The 12,077-nt window shown below is 45.9% G+C and overlaps 1 protein-coding gene across 1 annotated transcript in view; it reads left to right on the top strand.

Moving 5' to 3' along the window:
• AstCC (Allatostatin double C) overlaps positions 1 to 3,999 on the top strand; it is a 286,755-nt gene extending 282,756 nt beyond the window's left edge. Inside the window, exon 3 of the mRNA XM_075683484.1 lies at positions 1,194 to 3,999. The gene's annotated coding sequence lies outside the window, so the exon portion shown is untranslated. The remainder of the gene's footprint in view (positions 1 to 1,193) is intronic.
• The last annotated feature ends 8,078 nt before the right edge of the window (positions 4,000 to 12,077 follow it).

Genomic DNA, 12,077 nt, shown 5'->3' with positions numbered 1-12,077 from the left:
TTCCAATGACGACTTAAAAGATTTTCTTTGCAATTTCCAAATATAAAACGCATTATTTACGCCTTGACTGGAGTAGAGATCGCGCGTGCCGACGCAGCTGTGAAGGCGCTCTCTATCAGCAGCGATCCCCGAGCAGTGGTGCCGCAGCGGGCGCACGGAGAACTAGGCCTGAGACGCCGTTCAGGCGCGACGCAGCGGGCCGCACCTTGCGCTTTTGGATCGAGCGGCCGTGTTCCTATTTTCCATTTCTACGTCCCTGTCTCCTTTCTGAAGAGTAGGCAGGTGTTGTGCCCCTGCCGGTGATAGTTGCCAGCTTGCTCCTCCTCGTTTTTTTTTTCTTTCCTCTGAAGTATGTGTATGTTTTCAAACCGATTAAGGTTATAAACAGGGATAAGGTGCCTGAGAAAGGCTGGCCAGCCTTTCTGAGGCACATTATCTCTGTTTATAACCTTTATACTACAGTGTGCTATTCAATCCTTCAGCCCCTTTCTTGATTTTGGATTTCAAGCTGATTAATAATAATGATAAAAATTACATTAGTTGTAGTAGTAGTAGTAGTAATAGTAGTAGTAGTAGTAGTAGTAGTAGTAGTAGTAGTAGTAGTAGTAGTAATAGTAGTAGTAGTAGTAATAGTAGTAGTAGTAGTTTTAGTAGTAGTAGTAGCACCGTCATAGACTGAGAGTGATAGCGCTGGCATCCAAAGCACAGAGTGTGTGGGTGTGGTTCCAAAGGTGTTAAAAAAGGGCTGTTTTCTACGCGAATATCAGAAATGTTAGGCATACCTCAATGAATTAGGCGATAACAAATTTTAATTTTTATGCTAGCTTCGTACATTGTGTAGATTGCATGGACATAGGTACAACTCAAATCGATTTTTGTCGTGTGTTTAGGTCAAACATTTATGTGGGGTTTCCCGCACACTGCATTCGTGTCGACATTCTGTTTGCACTTATCAAAACGGCGCTTTCTGTGACGCCATTTCAAGGAATTTAACCCTTACCAACTCGCCCAAATGTCAATTTTCTTCCGCTACACTCTGCTTGAGTGTTACAATATTTTACAGTCGTTGCTACATAAGTTCTGGCGGCCACAAAACAACGCTCCTTGAAACTTCTTACGTTTTTCCCCAGGTTCTTCACCAGCCGTTCATAGTGTGAACTTCCATATATTCTATTGTTTCTTATCGTTCGCAGGTCCAGCAATGTCCGGATGCCGCCTCCAGCGAGTTATAGGTATCACGACAGAAGAATGATGGCTGTACCAAAATGCCTGCGAGCAGGCAATAACTGAGCTCCCCCTTTGAGTTGAAGCTCCCAGACTTGAGAGACAGCAAGCACTACGTGACCGGTTTTTCAAGTGTACTGAATGTGAGGTTCAAAACTGGCCAGCGAGTGGGTACGCGAAGCTGGCTACTGCGCCATACTTTTCATTGGGTCCGCAAATCGATTGGTAAAATTCCTCTGAATGTGGTGTGCGATCCCGTGCCCGACGTGGAATCATTATGTGCTGGCGTTCCGTCAATTTCATACGTTCGCGCCACCTATGCGAAACAGGGCTGTAGTGCTGATGGCAGCATAATCCCCACTGAAAGTATAGGCCACCGATATATGTTCTTAATACGATGTAATGCATGTATAACGATCTATTTTGTGCTGGTCTTGAAGCTTGCAGTATTAAAGTCTTGTTTTGTTTTTCTAAGTTGCTCAAGCCTCTAGTTTTTGTTGTTTCTTGTTAGCAGCTCCCGCCATTGGCTCAACCAGAGCAAGCGCAAGAATTTGTCACTGTGAGCTCGAGTTTGAACCGGTATGGGTGAAGACGGGTGCGATATCTTTAAAAATCTACATGGATCCACGTGCACCGGCAGCAAATTAAATGCGACAACGCAATCGTACGGCCTTGGACGCAGTCTATTTCGCGTCAGAGTGTGCTCGGTATTTTTCAATTGAAAACTCCATGAGATAATACTAGGATTATATCGTAATATTCTCAAACGACGGTGACAGGTACCTACAGGCCAATATTATTATATCAGATCACGTATCACTGATTTTCCGCCCTACTAAACCCCGACCAGGGATTGTAGTATCTATAAATAAATAAAATAAAGGTTTTCGCACGTTCACGGCTACCAGATTCCCGCACAGGCAGCTGCCATCGCACCACGGCTAAATTTCTTATCATCGCGTGTCACTTCGCTGAGATGCCACACATCTCAGATTATTATGGCCAACAGTAGGCAAGCAAAAAAAAAATGCCTCCAGCTGAGGCCTACCTCGTACGGCCGCTGCTGATCGCTTCAGTTCGCGATCTTCCTATGAACCGTTTCCTTTTTATGGATCTCGGATGACGGCACATTCTAGCAGCAACTTCAGCCACCATGGAGTTGAATTCGTGTCCCGACACGTGTAGCTGCCGCGAGCATCACATTGGCCAGTTCACACACGTATGGATAAACACTACACGTCTCGATTTAAACCATAACGCTGATGCAGGTGCAAAACCAAGAAGAGTTCTTTAATTTTGGTGGGGCACCTGCTCCAAGTTGCTGCGCGTAGAGGATGGTCATCAGTAAAATAACACGAGATGCCGAGGCAGCTGCCTACAGTATTCCGCAGTAGCAGGATATCGATCAGGGTACCCTGCAACACTTATCATAAAGCATAAAGAGGTCGTTTTGGTGTGACGCCCTCAATTTTCACTCACAGAATGTCCTCCTCTCTGCTTGAACAGAATTCCGCACGTGAACCTTCCTCCTTGTATTGAAAGGATGTGCGCGGTCCGTGTGCAAACTAGACCACTATTCGCCATCCCGTGTCCGCCACCCTTACTTAAAAACCCATGTTGCGGCATGGCTATCAATCTGCACTCGCTGGTATTTCTTTCTTTGCTGTTGTTGTTGGCCACCAGGAGCAGCACAACTACATCGAGTCGAAATAAACAAACCTTTATTCGTCAGATTGCGCGATAATTATTTGCACTCGAAAGTTCTCCGTTGCATGTAACATGAGCTGCAAATGGAATGAGTTAGAAGAATTACTTTCACATGTAGCGCCCAGTGATCTACACAGTTGACTAAAATTCACCTCTTTCTTCCAACTTTAAAAGAGAGGTGTTCCTGCCACGTGACGCAGATATCCCTGGTCACGGGCGTAAAAGCCTGAATATATTGGCAATTACTAAGCGCTCTGAGCCTTGAATCAATATGGTGCAGAGCGTCAGCTTGAAAAAACAAGGACACATTGCACAAAAAAGTTTCGAGTTACCATCAATGGATCGTCTGCAGTATCAAGGAATTAACTCCCGAGAACAGCCCTGCCAACTGCAGCTCGCCCACTTCATCATGATTTGCAGCTCACGGCGCAAAATGTAACTCGTGAAGAACATGTGTTCGGTGCTCTCCATCATTATGTTTACGGCCCATGCATTTTATCCTTGCAACTTTCAAATGATGTGTCGTTAGGCTAAGTTCTCACTCACCGTCAGAGAATAGGCATACGTGCTGTAGCAACAGCACCACATCAGCAAGTTCAAAAATCTTCGCCAGAATCGCCACAACCCGTTAGACACCCATTTATCCTCTTAGAAGGCTTCGACTAAAACATGCACGACAGAACATACGGACGGTTGCTAAACTGAGGATATTTGACTCTTTTGGGAAAGGAAGCGGCTCCCAAAAGTACGCTCACAGGTTCCAACATTACCGTGCCCGGCGGCTGGAGACATCAGCTGTCGGCTCACATTCCAGCGAGCAGTTGTGGCCAGCTCAAGCAACAACACTTGCTTTCAATCATTTTACGACTTGAGAAATCATTCATCAGCAAGTCTTTCAACTCTCAATATTATGCCTGCACACAAGATATAAGCGCTGCAAAAGGACGCTTTACCTTTTTCAAGACGAATACTTTATTGGTGAGTTACCCCCGCTTTCCCGTGTTTCTAGCCTCTTTCATGCGCTCATCCCAGAGATAAGGCAGTCTAAAAGTGTGGACCCATATGTGCTGCGGGGGCGACTGGTCACAGGGATGTTCCGCACACACACACATACACATACACACACATATATATATATATATATATATATATATATATATATATATATATATATATATATATATATATATATGATTGTCTGGGAGCCAGATTCAAACAGAAGACCTCTCACATAGAAGCTAGATACCGTAACCATTACCCACGGGCGCTTTTCCCTAGAACGGCGTGCTCCATATTCACTTGTCAATTTTGGCGTGAAAAAATATCAGAGATCACTTAAAGTTATTTGCCACGTCGTAATACGTCAAAACGGCGGAATATCGCGAAAATAGTGCTGACAAAAAAATTTCAAGCATCCGACGCTCCTCCTACTCCCATAACGCGAGGGGTGAGTTGGCGCGCAGTGACTCCGCCCCATTCTCACCGCCAGCTCACTCCGGAAGACTATGGCTTTCATCGACTGCAACTGCAGGTTGAATCGTCTTCCAAAATATTAAGGAAGACATTTCTCACTTGGTGTGAACTATTGTTTGTTCTATGTCTACTTACCATTCAAGTGACGTAAGACTTGTACAGGCCTTTTACAGAAACTTCGTAGAAACTTTTGAACAGCGTACTAGTGCAATTAAAGAGCAAGTCAACGCAAGCTTGTTTGTTCCTCTTTCTTTGTTTATTTCGTTCTTTCGTTTTTTTTAGTCTAGGTTCATGTAAAGATGCTCTGTGTGCATGATGCGCTTGTTCAATGTATTCAATGCGAAGCGGGAAGTAAATTGGGCTGCGGATGCATGTCTGCGTGTTCAGAGCGTTAGTCGGAACCACACAATGCAAACAGACAATGACGCCGATTAGATTCAGTGTCTGTTGGCCTTGCGTGGTCGTAAGTAACAAAAATCAAATCCGCCGGTCCTCCTTTTCGTTAGGAGCTCCAGGTCACAGTATTCCAGAAGTAGTGGTGCTTTCACAAAATCACACCGTAATATATATCCTTTCTTGTAAAACTTTTGTAAAACTGGCTTCAAGAAACCCAAGGGTTCTGAAACGTTAAACTCTTCATATATGTTTTTATTCCAGGGGCCCTATAACGCAAAACTATTCCAATATGTTTTATATCGATCTCCTGACGTCAAATTTGCGTAACCGACGACGCAAGCGTTGGGCGGTGACCCGCAGTGTTGACTCGATACCCTAATCAAACGCTCTCTTAGTTTATAGGAGGTCATTTTTCCTTGCTTTCAAAACAAATATCATTGCCTGCATTGAGCGCTTTTTTGTTTGTAATTGACTGCCAGTGGGCGAGGAGCACGTTGAATTGGAGAGGGTTTCGATGGGGCCGAGCCAGCGCATTGATAATAAATAACTGAATGAAGAGGGTGGTGCCAGCCTCTGTGATTGGTCCGCTTTCCCCTACTTATCTTGCGGTGGCCAGTCGGAAATCGCGGCGGCGTGAAATGGAAGGTTAAGAATGCTGCTAAAACGGATCCACGGCAAGGAAGAGTTGAGAAAGCCAGGTCGTAAACCTGCCGAAAGTGCTCGAAAACTTTACACCGCCACGCAAGAGGTTTTATTGTACGCAAATAAACCCATGCTCTCCGGCAGATGCGGGCAACCAGTGCCTGAGCGGTCGGCGGCAGCCATATTTTATTCCTTTCGGAACGGAGCAGCCTGCGGCTATTCGGGAAAAAAATGTGTATTGTTCGGGATAATAACGCATCGTTGACGCGTACACGTCACTTTGACGCGGTGAGTTTTCGCGGTTTGTGACGTCGCGTGACAGGCAGGTGAAGTGGGTGCATCCCGAAAGCTTTTGGCCAATAGCCGAGGGCTAATGGCAAAAAGGCGTCGAATGAGAAATAAGTATTTTTCTTTTGTTCGGTCCAATCATGTATAATCATTTTGATCACGTCATGATGGATGGGGAGCTTTCGCAGTTTTCGTGACGTCGCGTGACAGACAGGCGAAGTGGGGATGGTCCAAAAAAGCATTTGACCTATCGCGAAGGGCTGATTGGAGAATTGGAATAGAACAGTTTGGAATAGCTTTACGTTATAGGGCCCCAATATAAGATTCATAGATGCAAAACAGCTACAAGCAATATTCTCTTTTCAGGCACCCATGCTTAACGAAGGTTTAAGACATAAAATTTGGCAGTGTTGCTTGCGCATCAACCAGTGCAACCACAGGTCCTCATCCGATATACATACTCGACCGGTAGGATATGCCGTCTTCGAGCGAAGGATTTACCGACACAATACCCTGAAATCTCTTAAGAAGTTGACTGGTTTTCAACTTGAGGTGTGCTGCTTTGTCACCTGTCCGCTACACAATATTTAGCTGAATTGGATCAGAGAGTTTGCTTATACATCATCTGGTGAAAATAGAACTTGCACCAAAAGTAGTGCGACAACCGGGGCATGTTTTTCTTCACAACTGGCATCAAGGATTTCCCACTATAGCACAGATGTGAACCCCTTAGTCACCGCGAGAACTCGTACGTGACGCAATATTTTAGCGTAATTTGTCGTGCAGTGTTTTCGGGTGAGATTTGAGGCATCTGCTGCGGTATGTTTTGCTACTGCTTTCCTTCAACGGTGGTGTTTTCCTGTTGAAGTTGCTATGTAAAGCTGTAGCTATGCATTGATTTTTATAATAATGTTCCACCTTAATTATCATGTCTATATTGTAACGTTCGCCCACATATCTGGCGGTATTCGTGCATCGTATCATTCATGCGTCATACGTGTTGTAGTACCCTTGGAAGCTCTCATCCAGCATGCAGTTATACTGTTATTACTGCGTCATCTGTTGTCTATGATGTTGAAACAAACTGTGCTGTTGTGCCACGAAGATGTGAAGTCCCCTTTGGTAATAAAGCGACAGCAAGAAATAAAATTGACCTTTTGTGTGCCTTGCATCTTATTGTTACTCACGCCATGGTGGTGCCAGTGACAGCGAGTACACGGCGGCGGAGTGCCTTGACTTGCGCGCCCATTGTTTGCATGACGATTCCAATGCAGCTTCTCTATCAGAAATAAGCGACGCGGCCTCAGTAAGACCAGAGTGATCTGCATCTTCTAGTTGTAAACACGCATTACGTTTAGACAGTCGCAAAATCCAGGAAAAGAAGTTCCTTTGCGGTCATTTTTTCGGTATCAAAAGTTTCCATGAATGACAACGCACCTTTTCTTGTCCGTACTGTTGTGGGAAGCCCGACTTGGCGTGATGAAAGGAGAGACCAAGGAGCAAGCGATGCTTTAGTCGTGAAGTCAATCTTGTTTGCGAACAGGGGCTGTTGTAATATTGAATGTCTGTGGGGTTTCCGCTGGTAGCAACGCGTCGTAGGGGCAGCAGGCAAGGTTACCAATGAGCCCACGCCACGTTGGCGTAAAAGTGTGCGCTCGTTTTGGGTCATTTATAGTGAGCTGCAATAGTTGCCGCTGTTGATGCGCCACCTTTGTAGCCTTGTACGTAACCGAGAAAGCCCGACAACCCCACAGATATGTCTGCTTCCACTGATGGCTTAAATGTTGATGACAATATTTCAACGAGCCTCCACATTCCGAATGCCTCTGCTACGTACATGCAACCTTAACATTCACTCTGGATAGGTATGAATGGTCGAATAGGGACATTCAAGGTCGCCTGCTAATTATGGCGCCAAACATCGTGTTATGCTCACGACAGAACATTGCCTGGTGCCGCAGTTAGCTATTATTTGCTCCAAGGAAGCTTGCAATCAGGTGGTCGCCATTCTTTCAGTGTATCACAGGGATCTGTGGAGAAACTGGCTTTTTGTGTAACGATTTGTCATCACAAGTGTTTCTAACACAGCAACACTGTTTAACATGGTAGAGAAGTCTGATCGGTCGCTAAAAATGTTGTCATAAATATCTAGTCGTTGTAATAGCCTTCATGTCACAAGAAAACCCTATAGTTTTCAAAAGATGAAGAGCCAACAGAGACAGCACACTAATGAAAGAAAAATGACAGGAGACTTCATATTTTGAAAGCAATGAACCAACCTTAGCCCACAACCTATTCTACTGCAAGCCCTATAGTTTTCTCGGAATGAAAGCTTGGTCTTTCCTCCCCCCTCTTGGAATTGCCGCCGCTTTTCCTGCAAACTCCTAGCGCTAAAATGTGATGCATTATTTGCCTCAGTCTAACGACTTTGTGGAAGGTCGGCAGGTAGGTACGCATTTCCTGTCTCGTCACACTTCGGATGTCTGTAAAAACAAAAAAGAAATGTGACCAACACTGGAATCGAATATGTGCTTCGAGCACAGCACATCAACGGCCTAACCACTATGGCACGACTGCACGCATTCTCCTCTCGTGCGAAAGCCGACTAGCTCTGGCTTTCTTTCCTTGTGGCAGTTTGTGCTTTGGGACGCTGCGTTAGACTACACCAATATCCGGGATTAACCAACATTCCCAAGCACATTTCACGTGGCTGGTAATGGCGTGTAGAGATAGTGAGCCCCTGTACCGCTTCTATAAGGGGCCCAGGTCGAACAGCTTTTAAACCGCTGTGGTTGCTTAATGGCTTGGGCGTTGTGCTGCTACGCCCAAAGGCGCGGGGACCAAATCCCTTGCGTGGCGGCGACACTTTGATAGGGGCGAAATGCAAAAGCACCCGTGCACCATGCACGTTAAAACACCCCAGGGGCCCTACAACGTAAAACTATTCCAGTATGTTTTTACTCCAGTCTCCTGACGTCAAATTTGCGTAACCGCCGACGCAAGCGCCGGCTGGTCACCCACACGGTTGTCTGAACACACCAATCAAACGCTCTCTTAGTTTATAGGAGGTCAGTTTGGTTTGCTTGAAAAACGAATAACATTGCCTACAGTGAGCGCCTTGTCCTAGCCAATTGGCTAACAAGAGGCGAAGATCACGCTCAAGTGGAGAGGTATTCGATGGGGCCGAGCCCGTGCACTGAAAATCGATAACCCGATGAAGAGGGCGGTGTCTGCGTCTGCGATTGGCCCGCTTTCCCTTACTTGGCTTGAGGTGGCTGGTCGAAAATCGCGGTGGCATGCAACGGAAGGCTAAGAATGCCGCTAGAACGGATCATCAGCAAAGAAGAGCTCACAAAGCGAGGTCGTAAACATGTGGAAAGTGCTCGAAAACGTTACAGGGCCACGCAAAAAGGTTTATTGTAAGCAAATAAGCCCATGCTTTCCGGCAGGTATGCGTAGCCACTGCCTGAGCGATCGGCGGCAGCCATCTTTTATTCCTTTCGGAACGGGGCAGCCTGCGGCTATTCGGGAAAAAAATTTGTTTTATTCGGCATATTACCGCATCTTTAACGCGTACACATCACTTTGACGCGTTGAGCTTTCGCGGTTTTGTGACGTCGCATGACAGGCAGGCATGTGAAGTGGGTCCATACCGAAAAATTTTGACCAGTAGCCGAGGGTTAATGGCTAAAAGGCGTCGAATCAGAAATACAGAAATAACTATTTTTTTTGTTCAGTCCAATGACGCATAATTAGTGTGTACGCGTCATATCAGATGGGGAGCTATCGCGGCTTTCCTGACGTCACGTGACAGACGGGCGAAGTGGGGCGGTTCACAAAAGTTTTTGACCAATCGTAGAGGACTGATTGCAGAGTTGGGATAGAAAAGTTTTTGGAATAGTTTTACGTCAATGCGCTCCAGATATACGAAAATTAATTCGGAGTCCACCACTACGGCCTGCGCCCTAACAATATCATGGCTTTGGCACGTAAAACCTCAGAATAGATATTTTGCAGGTTTTAACGTTTTATGGCCGGGATACATATGCCATCGTTGGTTTAAAATACACCATGTGGCATAGCTGTTGTGGCATAGCCATGTGGCATACGTAGTTGTTGATGGCGTCACAATTCGTGTTTCTCTCGTTTATCCCTTTCACTCACGAATTGCGATCGACTGTCGATAAATGTGTAAAATTTACGTAATCTTATGCCAGGGTGCTCGAGACTCTATAGAAAGCAAGTCAAGGTGGGATGAGAACGATTGTGCATTTTATAGAGACCATCATAATTACATAAAAACTAAATATTCCTTTATTGTGCAATCGGTCATGGTACATTTCTTCCTGAAAAATATTGAGTCACACGTTCGAATTGCAACCACAGGTGAATTGTTGGGTGCAAGTATCCCAACAAGAAAAAAAAATCTCGCAATTGCTACCGAAACGCCCCGCTTCAAACATCCCGTTAAACACGGTAGTGTTTTCGCGAAAGCGGTCATCTGAAGTGATACCGCTCCCTCAGAAGTAAAATGAGTGTACTTTAGGAAAGCATAATGTTCAATTTACTCAAAGCTTGATGTTCGTTGTCTATTCCTTGCAACCACAGCACAGTAATGGCAAAAATAAATGGCGTCCTCAAACGTGTACGCCGGGAGTGAACGGGTTATGCTTGTCCAGTACCGATGTAGAACAGAACAATGGGCGTTGTCGTAAGCTTTCGTCGAATGGCCGAAGTAGACATCATCCCGTCGGTGCCACACGATCGTTGTCACCGTTGCCTTGTCGCTGTCGTCACGCACATGGTCACCTCCAACACACAGTTGTACACCCTAAACAGAGACGTTGGTCAACCCGGTAACGATATGCGTAATCGCAAACGATGCTGGGTAGCCAGCTGCTAGCAACTTGTTTCGCATTACACCAATTCTCACATTTCGTGGAATCTGCTTCACTTTTGTTCATCTCTCTACCGTATTCCGCGTAATCTATTTCAGTATTATTCAACGAACTTGTAGTGACACAACAAACTGTGGCGACGCGGGCGCTGATTCTTGGTACCTCGTAAATGGGATAAATTTTGTGTCTCGTCGTGGCGGCTTAGTTGCAATGGCGTTGTTCAGTTAAAGGGCCCCTCACCAGTTCACATATCATAGTTCGGTCATACATTGGAAGTTGTTACGTGCCCTCTAGGGATCATTCTGCGGCAAGAACTTTTCAATTTGGTTTATTAATAGCCGAGATAGAAATATTTCAGTGCCGCGAACCCATTTCAGGAGGCGAGCGCCACTGCCTAGAGAGACACTCTCCACTTGCGCCGCAATTCCGCAAGCGGAATTCCTTCCCTGCGTGCTCCCATGCAGGAGCTCGATGATCGCGTGACGCATGCATAACAGGCCCCGGATTTATTTTTATTTTCCTCGCTTTTTGCTGCGCCGCGCTCTTCCACTGACGGTATCGCGCGCGAGCTGTTGCGTCGTGCACAGCAGCGCACGATTTCGCACGCTGTGCACGAGAACACCTGACCAGCAATGTAAGTGAGTGCTACGCGCAATACTCAGGCAGACACCTATAGTTGTTCACAGAGCATGATCGCGCGCTGGAACATGGTAGAAAATGACACAGTTTCGTTGCCTGCGCGCGCGACTCCCCGACGTGAGAACAATCAGACGAAACGGAAGTACATCTCTCTTACTGCGGTGCGAAGTAAAACAAAAACACGCAGCCGTTCGGTTTGTGTGTTTTGTTATTTCTTTAAACCTTAATTCGTCTACTGAAGCAACAAATTACACGAATTCTAGATGTTGTCCTGAATAATTATCCAAATCATGTGCCACTATTAGTGACATCCCAGCATTCCCATGTACGTAGGCGCAAATGTGCTATATACGTCGACTCTTCGGCGGGGACGCGGCGCCCGCGAAGAGAAGGGCACACGCCGTTCGGTTTGAAATGTCAGCTCTTTATGCGGCACGTAGCTATGTAATACTTAGCACACACGATCGTTAGCACGCATTGTATGCACGGCGCTAGTCAGGTAAAAATCGCCGGACCTGGAGAGGGGCCCTTTAATCAGGAGGTCGTGGGGTTAAATTCCTGCCGCAGCAGCCGCATCTCAATGGGTACAAAAAGCTAAAACGCCCCATGTGGTCTCCTACTACGGCAGAGTTTCCTGCTACGACGTGCCTCATAATGAGACCGTAGTTTTGGCGCGCAAACTACTGCAAGGGAAGCGAAAAATTAAAAAAAGAACACATGCGCAATGAATTAACGTAAAGCCTCCGAATATTTTTGTAAAGTCTGTTTCGATGAATTTACTTTGGCTCTCTTAATTATAATAAATGGGTT

The sequence above is a fragment of the Dermacentor variabilis genome, chromosome 3 (genome assembly GCF_050947875.1).
Source record: "Dermacentor variabilis isolate Ectoservices chromosome 3, ASM5094787v1, whole genome shotgun sequence".
Taxonomy (NCBI): Eukaryota; Metazoa; Arthropoda; class Arachnida; order Ixodida; family Ixodidae; genus Dermacentor; species Dermacentor variabilis.
Note: the sequence above shows the minus strand (reverse complement) of the source record. Positions and strands in the feature narration are given on the sequence as shown.